Here is a 17,210-nt window from a genome sequence, read left to right as displayed (position 1 = left end):
CTAAAAACAAAAAGGCATGTTGTGCGTTTGTGAGAAGGCATGTGGGATACTCCCAAAATGTATGGAGGAAGGTGCTCTGGTCTGATGAGACTAAAATTTTACTTTTCCGCCATCAAAGAAAACGCTATGTCTGGCGCAAACCTAACACATCACATCACCCAATTAACACCATCCCCACAGTGAAACATGGTGGTGGCAGCATCATGCTGTGGGGATGTTTTTCACAGCCTGGACTGGGAAACTGGTCAGAGTTGAGGAAAATATGGATGTGTAACACCTCAGAGTTCTGTTACTACACGCCTCTACCCCGCTACTATCTCTTAGGAGCCTTTATACTGTCATCAGATGTGATTTTGCTCATGTCTTCCACAAATGTGCATATAAATCTATGTTAAATGCAATTGTTCATGTAATTAGCCTGGTTACCAGGAGGTGGCAGCAACTCATTGGCAGGTACAAGTTACAGTTTAGTGTATCTGGGTTGGAATGAATTATTCCAGCTTAGCTACCCCTCTGTGGAGAGGTGGGCTGGTCCCACATCCTGCAGCATGGGTGGAGAAGGAAGTTAGAAAGAGTGTAGCCCAACCCCTGCTAGGGGTAGGGTGTGTGTGTGTGTGTGGAGCTCCCTGCATAGGGAAGACAGCAAGGACCTAGCCTCAGCTGAGACTTGGCCATATACGCAGCTAGAGCACCTTCAGCTCTGCTGGATGAGGAAAGCAGAAACTACAGACAAACTCCAGAGTTCCAGGAAGAAAGCATCCCCTGAGAATCCATCTGTGAGATAAGTCCAGAGTCCTGGGAGAAGTCTATTCCTCCTCAGCTAGTCTGTCCCCACACAGCAGAAGGTACCAGATAAGTGCAGAAGCTAATCCTGCCACAGTTACAGAGCTACCAAGCAGACGTTTTATCCTGCAAGCTCCACATTTAAAACAGAAGTATTCATTCCTGCCATTGATTGCCAAAACCTACTGGGACCAAGAGACCAAAGCTGTATACTGCTTGAATGCAAGTTATTTCAAGTAAATTAACATTTGAACTTCATCTAAAAGGTCAGGACATCAATTATTCTGCAAAGTTCCTCTATTACTCCTACTATCACTACACTCAAATTTATTGCAAGTTAGCCAGAAGCCAGGAGTCCGGCCGTACCCAGGTAGGAGACACCGTGACACAACTCCCACAAAACTATAGAGACATTATAGGTCATTACACCACTCTGTGATGTGTATTATAACACCTTGGAAGGGCCCTGGGATAGTACCCTGCACACGCTCCAATTGGCGTCACAAACAAATACAGAATATTATCCCCCGTACCTGGCCACTGCAGATGGTGCTAAATACAGGGATATTCTTGAGCAAAACCTGTTCCACTCTGTGCGTGATTTGAGGCTAGGGAGGAGGTTCACCTTCCAGCAGGACAATGACCCCAAATACACTGCTAAAGCAACACTTGATTGGTTTAAGGGGAAACATGTAAATGTGTTGGAATGGCCTAGTCAAAGCCCAGATCTCAATCCAATAGAAAATCTGTGGTCAGACTTAAAGATTGCTGTTCACAAGCGCAAACCATCCAACCTGAAGGAGCTGGAGCAGTTTTGCAAGGAGGAATGGGCAAAAATCCCAGTGGTAAGATGTGGCAAGCTCATAGAGACTTATCCAAAGCGACTTGGAGCTGTGATTGCCACAAAAGGTGGCTCTACAAAGTATTGATTTTAGGGGGGTGAATAGTTATGCACATTGACTTTTTCAGTTATTTTGTTCTATTTGTTGTTTGCTTCACAATAAAAAAAAAAAAAAAACTATTTTCAAAGTTGTGGGCATGTACTGTAAATTAAATGATGCAAATCCTCAAACAATCCATATTAATTCCAGATTGTGAGGCACCAAAATACGAAAAAAGTCAAGGCGGGTGAATACTTTTGCAAGGCACTGTATGTCAGCATTATATAGGTCAGTAAATAAATAAACATGAGCTGTCAGATAACAGCATTCAAAGAAAAAAGACTGCAACATTTTTTTTAGCCTAAAATGAGTAAAGTGCAATTGTTATGGCAGCTGGTAGGAAAGACATGGACAGTGAGTCCTAACTGGAACCCTGCTCGCTTTCCCTGCCTACTTGTAGTGCAAGCCCTGTTCTGCAAGTCTTCAACTGCTCGAGGTTCCCTACCCTACTAAAGTTTAGAAAAAAGGGGGAGGGGGACCTAACCTGGGTAAAGGTATTTGTATACACATATATATTAATGCCAAGAATGGCCTAGACCTATCTTAACCCAGGTATAAAGTATGTATTAAAACTTCACTTTTAATTCGGCATAATGATAAAACGGCTGTGAGCTATAACAAACAATCAAAAAAACACTTGGTTTCCACCCCAAAAAGTTGACAAGTTAGTGCACATCTTCCTCACATTGGCAGCAACTATCTCCTATTCACCACAACTATATCTGCAGAGCTTGAACATAGGGGGGGGGGGGCAATGTGTGGATAGACTAATGTAAGCAAACTACCTGTAGTTGCATGCAAAAACTGATTAAATGGAATAGGTGACTGTGCTCCTACACACACACGGGCACAGCTCACTTGTCTGACACTACGTCAGTAGCTATCAAGACGCATTCACACACTGCACATGCGCTGATAAGCGCTCCACCTAGCTCAAAAAACCTTGCTATATTGAATGAAATGTCCTACACAAGGACTTCTAAGCTAATAAGCAACATTGGAGTGGACAACAATTGTTTAAAACAATCAACTGCCCCCTGCCCAACTGTCCACTCAGCCTTGACAAAATTTCCATGCAAAAGGCTGAGTGCTACATGGTGTGTACACTCTGTTGAGCAGGGTCCCCCACTTACTAGCACCCCAACAAGATGAACAGCGCCATCTATTGGTTTCATAGTGTTATGACAAGACTAATAGTCTTGTCATAAGACTCAGTCTAATAGTCTTGTCATAAGACTCATAGTCTAATAGTCTTGTCATAAGACTATGAAACCAATAGATGGCGCTGTTCATGACTCAAACAGCGCCATCTATTGGTTTCATAGTCTTATGACAAGACCTAGCACTGCAATGTGCCCAGCATAGCGCTGCTCGAGCCAAACAGCAGTTCGGCCGAGCATGCTCGCTCAACACTAGTGAACTCAAATGCAGAGCCAGCCTTAGACGGTGCATATGCTGCCTCTGCTATAGCGGCACCTGACATGCAAATCGTGTTATGTTGATCAATTACTTTGTAGAGCTGTTGTTTGGTCAGTGTATATTAGTATTATCTGAGTACTGTGTGTATTTATTCTACTTGCAGTGCGTGGACATGGTGACACTGTATAGCATTGTAGACTAGGCTTAACTGTATGTGATTGTTATCAGGCCAACATATGTTATTTTTATATGGTCATCATACTATTTGGCGCTTATTATTATTGGCCATCAGTTGGTGTTTATGGTTATTTGTATACTGCAGTGACGTTTACTGAAGGTATTATTCAATGTGAGGACAGCTTAGACTGAATGTTAAATGGGTTTTCTAGGGGATTTTTTTTTTTCTAAAATCAGGGGTGGAATGGGTTAAAAATAAAAATTATTACTCACCTTGACAATTCCCCGCTTCTGCCATCCTGACGCTGATCAACTTCACACTGCTCTCCACTTACTGGTACCAGGCGCAACATACAGGAAATGACTTGGACTACCCACTCAGCTAATCAGTGACTGAGATGACTCATCTCTGCAGCCAGTGATTGGCTGAATGGGCAAGCCATTTCCTGTGTGCTGTCTCTAGGAAGTGGAATGCAGCAAGGAATTGAGCAGCTTCTGAAGCTCAGCGGTGGGAGATTGGTGAGGGAAATAATGATTATTCTTTTAATTTTTAATAAATTTCCCCAGAAAACCCCTTAAATACCATGGAGTTCATTTAGCATATATGATGTACATTTGCAGTTTTCTCTGTATACTGTTACAGGATTACTATAATGATATTTTTCGCCTTTATCTGGTCATATGTATTAGACAGATGTTTCTGGGGGGCCTCCTGACTCTCCCCTGACAGCAAATGTTGGAGAGGATAAGGGTTGGGCGTGTTGGATTTCAACAGTCTCAATTCTTTTGTACATGGGAAGATAAACTGCCCACCAGAGAGCAGGCAGAGGATGCATGTGTATGTGGGGAAGGGATAGATGTCAGCTGAATGAGGGTTTGGCTGAGAGTTATCTCGTGTATGGCCATCTTTAGAACTGGTTTATTCCGTCCTAGTCTCTTTAATGCTTTCTAGCTGTTGTCTTATATAAAGTATTGTAATAATAGGATTGTTCTCTGATCTCTGCTGAATCTCCTTGGAGGATAACATGATAGACTTCTGGGTAATTTCAATAAAATTTGAAAAATGAAACGTTCTTTTCATTCTGCAGCTGACAACACCAGCAAGAGAGCTCTGACTTATATATTTATGCAGTGATTTATCCCTGAAATATTCTCTTTAGCTCAATTTATAAATCTGAAAAACATGAAGGCCCTGATTTATCATTAGGTTTCATTTTTACTCCATTTCTTTCTCTGTGTAAGGTTGGTTTGATGTAAGTGAAATAGTCTTTTGATAAATCTTTTTCTTTCTTTCCTCCCTCTCTTTCTTTCATCCCTCTCTTTCTTTCTCTTTCCTCCCTCTCTTTCTTTCTTTTCTCCCTTTTTTCTTTCTTTTTTTCTCTCTTGATAAATGTGTCGGTGTAGTGGGTCACTCTTGAAAAAGTTGCATGTTATCTTTAAAAAGTCACATGATAATAACTTGTCGTAATTGTCACAATTCGCGATTACAAAAAAATTTGCGACACGTTGACATCGGAAAACAGATGAAACCTAATGATAAATCAAGGTTGAAGAATTTAAAGGGGTTTTCAGATTTTTTTATATTGATGACCTAACCTATCAGATTGGCGAGAGTCCGACTCTCCCGGCACCCCTGACAATCAGCTCTTTGAAGAGAATGCAGTGATCATAGGAGCGCTGTGATTCCTCACTGTTTACCTACTCGCCGATGAAACTGCAGTGGCAAGCGGGTGTAATTACAACTCTTCCATCCCATTCACTTCAATTTAAAGGCTCCTTCGTATTCAAGTGAATAAGACAGAGGTCATCAATATAAAAAAGTAGATAACCCCTTTTATTTCTAAAATTCTACATTAAAGGGGTATTCTGATTACATTGCTATCCGCCTATCCACAACATACGGGGTAAAATTCATTCATTTCAGGGAGTACAGGCCCCCTTTCTCGTGATCATGGAGGTGCTAGCAGTAGGACCCCTACCAATCTAATAGTTATCTCCTATCCTGTGTATAGTGGATAACTTAATGCAACCATTTAAGAAGGTGAGCTGCAAACAAATACTGCTTACTACAGCTAACTACCTAAATCACATAGAATCATTATGAGCATATACCTTGAAAACTCTTAAATGTGCTATGTGCCTGATTTTGAGCAATCAGTAACAAGATCCTTTGACTGAAACTGCAAACTGCAGTTCCACCTCTCACTCTAGACCTGGTCTGAAGATTTAGACATCTGTATCTTTTCTTCTTCTTTTTTAATAACTCTTTATTAGAATAAGACATATACAGTCCATTTTTACTACTAATTTACAATTGAAAATTATTATGCTTTTCCACTACCCTTACACCACCTAGCTCCCCCACCCCACCCTTGCGATGTGTCTCAAATCCTTCTATCATTCACAAAAAAAGGAGATAGGAAATGAAAAAAACTAAAAAAAGAAAAAAAGGAGAGAAGAAAGAAAGGCAAGGTAAAGTAAAAAAAAGTCAGACACAGAAATGAGGGGAGGAGCTTTAACATCTCCAAACCTCCCATATTTTCGTCCACTTCTCATGAGCGTTTCTTTGCATGTAAAGAATATTTTCATAGCTTTTTACCTTATTAACCGAGTTTATCCATGTATTCAGCTCTGGAACATATTGTGAAAACCAGGCCCAAGTAATCAGGAGTCTAGCCAGAAACAATATTCTACCCAATAGAATCTTCTTATATTTATGGGTAGAGATGGACTGGCGGTTTGCCCGGCGTTTTGCTCGTTCGCGATTCACCAAACATGCGAACATATGGCGATATTCGCACGCGCCATATTTTTTTGCATAGCGCCGAACTTTGACTCATGACATATCCATCAGGTGGGACAGGACAGCCAACTGAGACATTTCAGGACATGGACATACCCCCTACCCTATAAATAAACCTGATCTGGCCGCAATTTTACATTCCGTTTTTTGCCAGTGTAGAGAGAGGTTGCTGTGTGGAGCAGGGACAGACTGTTAGAGAGTATAGAGACACCAATTGCTAGCTAATAGGGCCACAAAAGTTCTTTTAAGGACTGGTATAGGTGTGCTATCGATAGGTGTGAGGGGTGTAATATACCTATAATATACTTTCTAACATAGAAAGTACACTGCTCAAAAAAATAAAGGGAACACAAAAATAACACATCCTAGATCTGAGTTAATTAAATATTCTTCTGAAATACTTTGTTATTCACATAGTTGAATGTGCTGACAACAAAATCACACAAAAATTTAAAAATGGAAATCAAATTTTTCAACCCATGGAGGTCTGGATTTGGAGTCACACTCAAAATTAAAGTGGAAAAACACACTACAGGCTGATCCAACTTTGATGTAATGTCCTTAAAACAAGTCTAAATGAGGCTCAGTAGTGTGTGTGGCCTCCACGTGCCTGTATAACCTCCCTACAACGCCTGTGCATGGTCCTGATGAGTTGGCGGACGGTCTCCTGAGGGATCTCCTCCCAGACCTGGACTAAAGCATCTGCCAACTCCTGGACAGTCTGTGGTGCAACGTGACGTTGGTGGATAGAGCGAGACATGATGTCCCAGATGTGCTCAATTTGATTCAGGTTTGGGGAACGGGCGGGCCAGTCCATAGCATCAATGCCTTCGTCTTGCAGGAACTGCTGACACACTCCAGCCACATGAGGTCTAGCATTGTCTTGCATTAGGAGGAACCCAGGGCCAACCGCACCAGCATATGGTCTCACAAGGGGTCTGAGGATCTCATATCGGTACCTAATGGCAGTCAGGCTACCTCTGGCGAGCACATGGAGGGCTGTGCGGCCCTCCAAAGAAATGCCACCCCACACCATTACTGACCCAATGCCAAACCGGTCATGCTGGAGGATGTTGCAGGCAGCAGAACGTTCTCCACAGCATCTCCAGACTCGGTCACGTCTGTCACATGTGCTCAGTGTGAATCTGCTTTCATCTGTGAAGAGCACAGGGCGCCAGTGGCGAATTTGCCAATCTTGGTGTTCTCTGGCAAATGCCAAACGTCCTGCACGGTGTTGGGCTGTAAGCACAACCCCCACCTGTGGACGTCGGGCCCTCATATCACCCTCATGGAGTCTGTTTCTGACCGTTTGAGCAGACACATGCACATTTGTGGCCTGCTGGAGGTCATTTTGCAGGGCTCTGGCAGTGCTCCTCCTGTTCCTCCTTGCACAAAGGCGGAGGTAGCGGTCCTGCTGCTGGGTTGCTGCCCTCCTACGGCCTCCTCCACATCTCCTGATGTACTGGCCTGTCTCCTGGTAGCGCCTCCATGCTCTGGACACTACGCTGACAGACACAGCAAACCTTCTTGCCACAGCTCTCATTGTGCCATCCTGGATAAGCTGCACTACCTGAGCCACTTGTGTGGGTTGTAGACGACGTCTCATGCTACCACTAGAGTGAAAGCACCACCAGCATTCAAAAGTGACCAAAACATCAGCCAGGAAGCATAGGAACTGAGAAGTGGTCTGTGGTCACCACCTGCAGAACCACTCCTTTATTGGGGGTGTCTTGCTAATTTCCTATAATTTCCACCTGTTGTCTATCCCATTTGCACAACAGCATGAGAAATTGATTGTCACTCAGTGTTGCTTCCTAAGTGGACAGTTTGATTTCACAGAAGTGTGATTGACTTGGAGTTACATTGTGTTGTTTAAGTGTTCCCTTTATTTTTTTGAGCAGTGTATATTAAAGTGCATTTGTATTGTGCAGCAGTTGTGTGCGGTTCTGCTGCGATACTGCAGCTACACAGAGGGACAAACGTTATTGGAACAACTAATATATACCAGTTGCCCTACAAAAAAATCTGATTGAGGCAGGGGTGTGATATACCTAGAATATAATTTCTATATAGTGCATTTGTATTGTGCATCATTTGTGTGCGGCTCTGCATAGATACCGCAGCTATACAGAGGGACAAACGTCATTGGAACAAATAATTGCAACTGGTGTGATATACGGATGTAGCAGGGTTAACACACAAACTCTTAACTCAAATTTCTTAACTCATTGCGTTACCTTGAAACAAAAGCCATTGAAAAGCAATTGAAGGTATTTGTTTAACGCATTTAGTTTAGATAACACGTCTCATAAAGCATGTGTGTTAACTCTACTACATCTGTACCAGTTTCCCCCCCAAAAAATCTGACTGAGGCAGGGGTGTGCTATACCTATAATATAATTTCTATATAGGGCATTTGCATTGTGCAGCATTTGTGTGCGGTTCTGCTGAGATACCGCAACTATACAGAGGGACAAACGCCATTGGAACAACTAATTGCAACTGGTGTGATATACCAGTTGCCCCAAAAATAATCTGATTGAGGCAGAGGTGTTATATACCTATAATATAATTTCTATATAGTGCATTTGTATTGTGCAGCATTTGTGTGCAGTTCTGCTGATGTACCGCAACTATACAGAGGGACAAACGACATTGGAACAACTAATTGCAACTGGTGTGATATACCAGTTGCCCCCAAGAAAATCTGATTGAGGAAGGGGTGTGATATACCTATAATATAATTTCTATATAGTGCATTTGTATTGTGCAGCATTCGTGTGTGGTTCTGCGGAGATACCGCAGCTATACAGAGGGACAAACTTCATTGGAACAACCAGGGCCGGCTCTATAATAAGGCAGACCAAGCTGCGGCGCCAGGGCAAAATTATTATTTTTTAAATACATAACTTGTGGACGTGCCCTGCCGGGCCCGGCCGCCCGCCCCAGCCTGCAGGTGTGCCGTGAGGCCCAGGCCCTCACCTCCTCACAGAGTAACACGCAGGCTCAGCAGCAGCATGGCATCAGCAACACAGACAGTCACGGGGTCAGGGGGGTGTGACTGCCAAGTGGCGGGCGGCAGGCAGCAGCAACTGGTGTAGACTGTGGAGAGGAGGTCTGGAGACTGGAGGCGGAGCTGTTGGTGGTGAGTAACTCTGTGGACAAAAGTCTCTGGGTAGTCTGTCTGTGCGGCCTGCAGGGAGAAATGTATGCGGCATGGGGGAAGGGGGGGAAATGGACATGATGGAGGGGTTGAGAAATGTGACAACATGGATAGAGGGGGAAAAATGTGACAATATGGATGGAGGGGGAGAAATGTGGCAACATGGATGGAAGGGGGAGAAATGTGACAATATGGATGGAGGGGGAGAAATGTGACAACACGGATGGAGGGGGGAGAAATGTGACAACACGGATGGAGGGGGAGAAATGTGACAACACGGATGGAGGGGGGAGAAATGTGACAACACGGATGGAGGGGGAGAAATGTGACAACACGGATGGAGGGGGGAGAAATGTGACAACACGGATGGAGGGGGAGAAATGTGACAACACGGATGGAGGGGGGAGAAATGTGACATGGATGGAGGGGGAGAAATGTGACAACACGGATGGAGGGGGGAGAAATGTGGCAACATGGATGGAGGGGGAGAAATGTGGCAACATGGATAGAGGGGGAGAAATGTGACAACATGGATGGAGGGGGGAGAAATGTGACAACATGGATGGAGAGGGGAGAAATGTGACAACATGGATGGAGGGGGAGAAATGTGGCAACATGGATGGAGGGGGAGAAATGTGGCAACATGGATGGAGGGGGGAGAAATGTGGCAACATGGATGGAGGGGGAGAAATGTGAGGGCTGATGTGACATAGGTGATTTGACATGGAGGGGGAGAAATGTGACATGGAGGGGAGATAAATGTGACATTTAGGGGGGAAATGTGACATGGAGGGGGAGAAATGTGACATGGAGGCCTTGAGGGGGAGAAATGTGACATGGGGCATGATGGCTGACATGGGGGCATAATGGCTGACATGGGGGGCTTATAGGTGATATGGGGGGCTGATCTGAGGCATTGGGGGTCTGATCTGAGGTCTGATTAAAATTGGGGGTCTGATTGCTGGTCTGACCTGAGGTGTAATGGAAAAAAAAATATCTTATTATCCTCATCTAAAACCTAGGTGCGTCTTATGTGCTGGTGCGTCTTATAAGGCGAAAAACACGGTCCTCAAACCAGCGATCGTCTGAAGCAGAGCGATGATACCAGGACCACACAGAGGAGAAGCCAGCTGATGCCAAAATGTAGCATCGCTTGTGTTGGCAAAAATCCTTGCACCGGCCCTGGGAACAACTAATTGCAACTGGTGTGATATAACAGTTGCCCCCAAAAAAATCTGATTGAGGCAGGGGTGCGATATACCTATAATATAATTTCTATATAGTGCCTTTGTATTGTGCAGCATTTGTGCGCGGTTCTGCTGAGATACCGCAGGTATACAGACAGACAAACGCCATTGGAACAACTAATTTCAACTGGTGTGATATACCAGTTGCCCCCCAAAAAAACTGATTAAGGGGTTCAATATACCCGCTTCCACAAATATTGCTCTTCTATAGGGACTTTGTCACAAGGTCATTTTTAAAATGACAGGCAGAGGAAGAGGCAGGCCATTCCAAAGCGGTGGTAGGGATCGGGCAGGTGCACCAGGCCGGAGCAAAAGTGGGAAGTTGGAGAAGGTGCGTGCGATTATGTCAAAGGACGCACCAGAGTTGGTTGAGTGGCTCACTCAGCCTACCTCTTCTGCACCCTCCTTATCCTCTGTATCTGCGCCCTCCTCACTCTCTGCTGTGTGCACCCCCAAAGACACCACCCCCCCACCATAGCCCCTCCACTCAAGTCAGAGGAATTATTTTCCCATCAATTCCCAGACCTTACTGATGCGCAGCCATTCTTGGCATCGGATGAGGAAGAGGAGGTAGCAACGGCCGCCACCCAGTGGTCTGACGACAGTACCCAAATCAGCCCAAGGAGGGTGGTCCCCGCTGTTGCTGCCTACTCTGAGATCTCTAATGTCAGTGGTGGTGAAGATGATGATAATGATGTGTCAATGGATGTCACGTGGGTGCCCAAAAGAGAGGAAGAGGAGGGGAGTTCAGAGGGAGAGACGGAGCAGCAGATTGGGACGGGAAGGAGGAGAAGCAGGCAGAAGTAGAAGTGCACAGGTGGCAAAAAGCAGATTGCAAATATATCTGGAGCGAGCCATCCACCATGCACGGTAACATCTTGCGCTCCTAGGACGCCGGTGCATGGGTCCGCAGTGTGGGCTTTTTTTTAACGTGTCAGCTGCTGATAATAGTGCTGCAATCTGCAGCCTGTGCTGTCAACGCATAAGTCGCGGTAAGCCCAACACTCACCTAAGGACGACCACCTTAAGAAGGCACCTGGCCTCCCATCTCCGAGCCCAGTGGGAGCAATGCCGTCAGAACCCACGAAGCCACACTCCTGGTGCTCCACGTCCTGCCTCTTCTCCTTCTCCTCTGTCCTCCCATTTGTCCACCACCCCACATACCGTCGTCGCGTTCATCTGGCACAAGGCAGGCTTCCGTGGCCCAAATGTTCGAGCATAAAAAAATTATGATGCCGGATAATCCTCTTGCCCAACGGTTGACCACTGGCTTGTCGCAACTGCTAACACGCCAACTACTGCCATATAAATTGGTGGACTCAAAGGCCTTTAGAAAATTTGTGGCCATTGGCACACCGCAATGAAAGGTCCCCAGAAGGAAATATTTCTCCCAGAAGGGCATCCATGAACTATATGGCCACGTGCAGCGGCAAGTTAATATATCTCTGGCACACAGTGTCGGTGTCAAGATACATCTGACCACAGACACGTGGTCTAGCAAACACAGGCAGGGAAGGTACATAACTTTTACTGCCCACTGGGTGAACCTTCTGACTGCCGTCAAGCATGTAACCCGTGGCACCCGTGTGGCACCCGTGTGGTGTTACCTCCATGGATTGCATGCAGGCCTGCCTATTCTCCTCCTTCTACTCCATCCTCTGTCTCCTTCTCAGCTGACTCCTCCTTTTCCACTGCTATCACCTCTTCCGCTGCACCCCCCAAAGCTCCCCAGAACCTATTTGAAGTGCAAGGTGAGACGCTGCCATGCTGTGCTGCGGCTGTTGGGCCTGGAAGCCAAGAGCCACAACGATCCTGCACTCCTTTCAGCTCTGCGGTCACAGGCTGATCAGTGGCTAGCTCCGCTCAATTTGACAGTTGGTAAAGTGGTGTGCAACAACGGTGCCAATCTGCTGAGCGCGCTGAAACAGGGCAAAATGACACACATCCTGCCTCAGGGAACGTCTAGACTGACAGGTGTCCGACTACATCGGGTTAAGGGCAAATGTGGACGCTCTGAGAAGCGAGGAACCCCTTGACTAGTGGGTGTGCAGGCTTGAACTGCGGCCAGAGCTGGCACAATTTGCCATGGAACTCTGGCTTGCCCATCGAGTGTCCTGTCCGAAAGGGCGTTCAGCATTGCAGGGGGGATCGTGACCGATAAGCACGCTCACCTAGCTCACGACAGTGTGGACTACCTCACATTTCTAAAAGTTTATGAGGCATGGATCTCGGAGGAATTCAACACATGTGACGACCACGTGTAATTGAATTTCATCATGACAGCCCACAAATATCAGCCACCGCCCAGAACAAATAATGGCCCTGTCTTAGGTAAATACAGCGGAATAAAAGGCCTTTTCTGTCCGGTGAATGCCTAAAGTTTGAGACCTCGGAGGAATTCAACACCTGTGATGAACACGTGTTATCGAATTTCAACTATTATCATTTGGGGGGGGGATTTCGTTAACCATGTTTTTAATCCAATTTTATATTTTTTGTTCTTTTAAACATATGTATTTGACATCTATTTGTACTGGCCTGCAGTAGAATTGATATCTAATGACCGTCTAATATACCTCCAGCCACATAATTACTTGTTATTTTCTGTCCGGTGAATGCCTAATGTTTGGGGCCTGTACTACAATGGCCTGCAGTAAAATTGACATTGAATGGCCGTCTAATATACCTCCAGACACATAATCACTTGATCATTTATGTACGGTGAATGAATAATTTTGGGGGCCTGTAGTCCACTGGCCTGCAGTAAAATTTATATCCATTGACTGTCTATTATACCTCCGGCCACATAATCACTTGATCATTTATGTACGTTGAATGCATAATTTTTGGGGCCTGTAATCTAACTGGCCAACAGTAAAATTGTTATACGGTGAATGCCTAATGTACCTCCATCCACATTATCAATTGTTCTTTTCTGTCCGGTAAATGCCTAATGTTTGGGGCCTGTACTACACTGGCCTGCAGTAAAATTGATATTGAATGATCTTCTAATATACCTCCAGCCACACAATTACTTGTTCTTTTATGTCCAGTGAATGCCTAATGCTTGGGACGTCAGAGGAATTCAACACCTATGACGACCACGTGTTTTCGAATTTAAACTATTATCATTTGGGGGTTTTTCAAGAGGGGGGATTTCGTTAGCCATGTTTTAAAAAAAAAAGCTATTTTATATTTTTGGCTCTTTTAAACATATGCATTTGACATCTATTTGTACTGAATAAATCACAGAAAAAAAATGCACCAAACGGATATGCCACTGACTATACTAGCTAGTCATACAAGCAGATATTAAAAGCTGAGACTTTTGCCAATATATTCCTGTCAGGAACACATCAGAGCCCATCATGCACCACGTCACGGTCTCTCAGCATGGCAAGGGGTCCTACCACTACACTAACTATGGTGTGAACACGGTCTGAAGGTGATGAAATCCAGCTCACAGCCAAGCTTCCACACAACCGCATAGCAGGACAACTAATGCAATGTGAATAAAGCAAGACTGTAAGCCACACCCATATCAGACCGTGTGAAGGAGGCTACCAGGTGCAAAGGAGTGTTAAATGCCAGGTGAAGGCACATTCAATACATATGGAACAAAATCACAGAAATATAGTGGCAAATATGGGGGAACTGCTCAAACCCCAAACACTGTAGCGTGTTTCTCATTGGGGGAGCAGTCCCATCACATGTGGACCGCAGCAAACGACCATCCCCAGCAAAAAATGCGTACAATGGAGGATGCCGGCGCGGTCCACATGCACCACAAAGGCATCCTACACAAAACTGAGCATTGTGCGGATGAAAATATAATTATATAAATCACAGAAAAAAATGCACCAAACGGATATGCTACTGACTATACTAGCTAGTCATACAGGCAGATATTAAAAGCTGAGACTTTTGCCAATATATTCCTGTCAGGAACACATCGGTGTGGCTTAAAGTCTTGTTTTATTCACATTGCATTAGTTGTCCTGCTATGCGGTTGTGTGGAAGCTTGGCTGTGAGATGGATTTCATCACCTTCAGACCGTGTTCACACCATAGTTAGTGTAGTGGTAGGACCCCTTGCCATGCTGAGAGACCGTGACGTGGTGCATGAGGGGCTCCGATGTGTTCCTGACAGGAATATATTGGCAAAAGTCTCAGCTTTTAATATCTCCTTGTATGACTAGCTAGTATAGTCAGTGGCATATCAGTTTGGTGCATTTTTTTCTGTGATTTATATATTAATAGATTTTCATCCGCACAATGCTCCGTTTTGTGTAGGATGCCTTTGAGGTGCATGTGGACCGCGCCGGCATCCTCCATTGTACGCATTTTTTGCTGGGGATGGTAGTTTGCTGCGGTCCACATGCGGTGGGACTGCTCCCCCAATGAGAAACACGCTACAGTGTTTGGGGTTTGAGCAGTTCCCCCATATTTGCCACTATATTTCTGTGATCTATTTGTACTGGCCTGCAGTAAAATTTATATCCAATGACCGTCTAATATACCTCCTGCCACATAATTACTTATTCTTTTCTGTCAGGTAAATGCCTAATGTTTGGAGCCTGTACTACACTGGCCTGCAGTAAAATTGATATCCATTGAGTGATAATAATATTCCTCCAGCCACATAATCACTTGATCATTTATGTACGGTGAATGCACAATTTTTGGGGCCTGTAATCTAACTGGCCATCAGAAAAATTGTTATACTGTGACCGTCTAATGTACCTCCAGCCAAATTATCAATTGTTCTTTTCAGTACGGTGAATTAATAATTTTTGTGGACTGTAGTCCACTGGCCTGCAGTAAAATTGATATCCAATGACCGTCTAATATACCTCCAGCCACATAATTACTAGCTCTTTTCTGTCCAGTGAATGCCTAATGTTTGGGGCCTACATTAAAATTAGAATTTTTATCCATTGACCTCATAATGTACCTCTAGCCATATAATCACAATTTCTTTTATGTCATGTGAATGCCTAATGTTTAAGGACCGTACTCCCGTGGCCTAAAATAAAAAATTTCTATGCTCCAGCAGGGCACATTTCTGAGAATTTCCCTTTAAGACCCTAATTAAAATACATATTTTTTGGGGGGAATTTTTGCCATTGATCCCACATGAGGGACCATGGTTTGGAGGGAGAATAAATGAAACGTTGACATTTGAAATTTCACAAATATGAAAGAAATATACATTTACTGCACTGTGATCACATGCTTACTCCCTCTTACAATGCATATGGTAAAATAATAATGCATTTTTTATTTTTTTTGGTGAAAAAATGGTCCCTATCTATGAACCAGTCTCATAGGTAGGCTGATGTTTTAAAAAATGAACCCCTTAAGAATGCAGCCTATATGGGTCTTCAGAGCACTGCGTTTCTTTTTGCTTTGTTATCCCTACCTTCTGAAATCTCATAACATTTTTATTTTTTGTCTTTGTAGCCATATGCCTTTGTAACCACTTTGTGTTAATTAACTTTTTTTTTAACTCTTTCTGGGTGAAAAAATAACAATTGTGCAATTTTTTTTTTTATCTACGTCATTTAAAATTTTGGGGGGGAATTTATTATGAATATTTGCTTCTGAAAGGAAATTTTTTTTTTCTTCACATGTTGAAGGAAAATCCCCTTGCATTCCTCTTCTCATTCTACCTATTTTGTATGCAGATTTTTTCTGTGCGGATTTTCATGCTGAAAAAAAATGTAACATAATACAGTACAAGCAAAGTGAAAAGTTTGACACATCTCATGTAATTTGCTTCTTTTTCAGTGGAGATTTAGAAATCTGCAGCATTTAAATTATTTGTGTGTTTTTTGTTCAATGCTAAAGGTGAGATCTAGAGCAAATGCACAACAATAAATTCAAGAAAACTTCACCGAAATCTGCACGAAAACCAGTTCGTCAACCCGCACCCGTGTACAGGTATTATTATTATTTATTTGAAAGTGCAATTAGAGGGTTTTCCAGTTACATGTAAAAAAAATAAAAAATAAGACCAGCAGTCAACCTTACTCCATACAGTACAGACCAAAAGTTTGGACACACCTTCTCATTCAAAGAGTTTCCTTTATTTTCATGACTATGAAAATTGTAGATTCACACTGAAGGCATCAAAACTATGAATTAACACATGTGGAATTATATACATAACAAACAAGTGTGAAACAACTGAAAATATGTCATATTCTAGGTTCTTCAAAGTAGCCACCTTTTGCTTTGATTACTGCTTTGCACACTCTTGGCATTCTCTTGATGAGCTCCAAGAGGTAGTCCCCTGAAATGGTTTTCACTTCACAGGTGTGCCCTGTCAGGTTTAATAAGTGGGATTTCTTGCCTTATAAATGGGGTTGGGACCATCAGTGGCGTTGAGGAGAAGTCAGGTGTATACACAGCTGATAGTCCTACTGAATAGACTGTTAGAATTTGTATTATGGCAAGAAAAAAGCAGCTAAGTAAAGAAAAACGAGTGGCCATCATTACTTTAAGAAATGAAGGTCAGTCAGTCAGCCGAAAAATTGGGAAAACTTTGAAAGTAAGGGCTATTTGACCATGAAGGAGAGTGATGGGGTGCTGCGCCAGATGACCTGGCCTCTACAGTCACCGGACCTGAACCCAATCGAGATGGTTTGGGGTGAGTTGGACCGCAGAGTGAAGGCA

This window comes from Bufo bufo, chromosome 3 (genome assembly GCF_905171765.1).
Source record: "Bufo bufo chromosome 3, aBufBuf1.1, whole genome shotgun sequence".
NCBI lineage: Eukaryota > Metazoa > Chordata > Amphibia > Anura > Bufonidae > Bufo > Bufo bufo.
Note: the sequence above shows the minus strand (reverse complement) of the source record.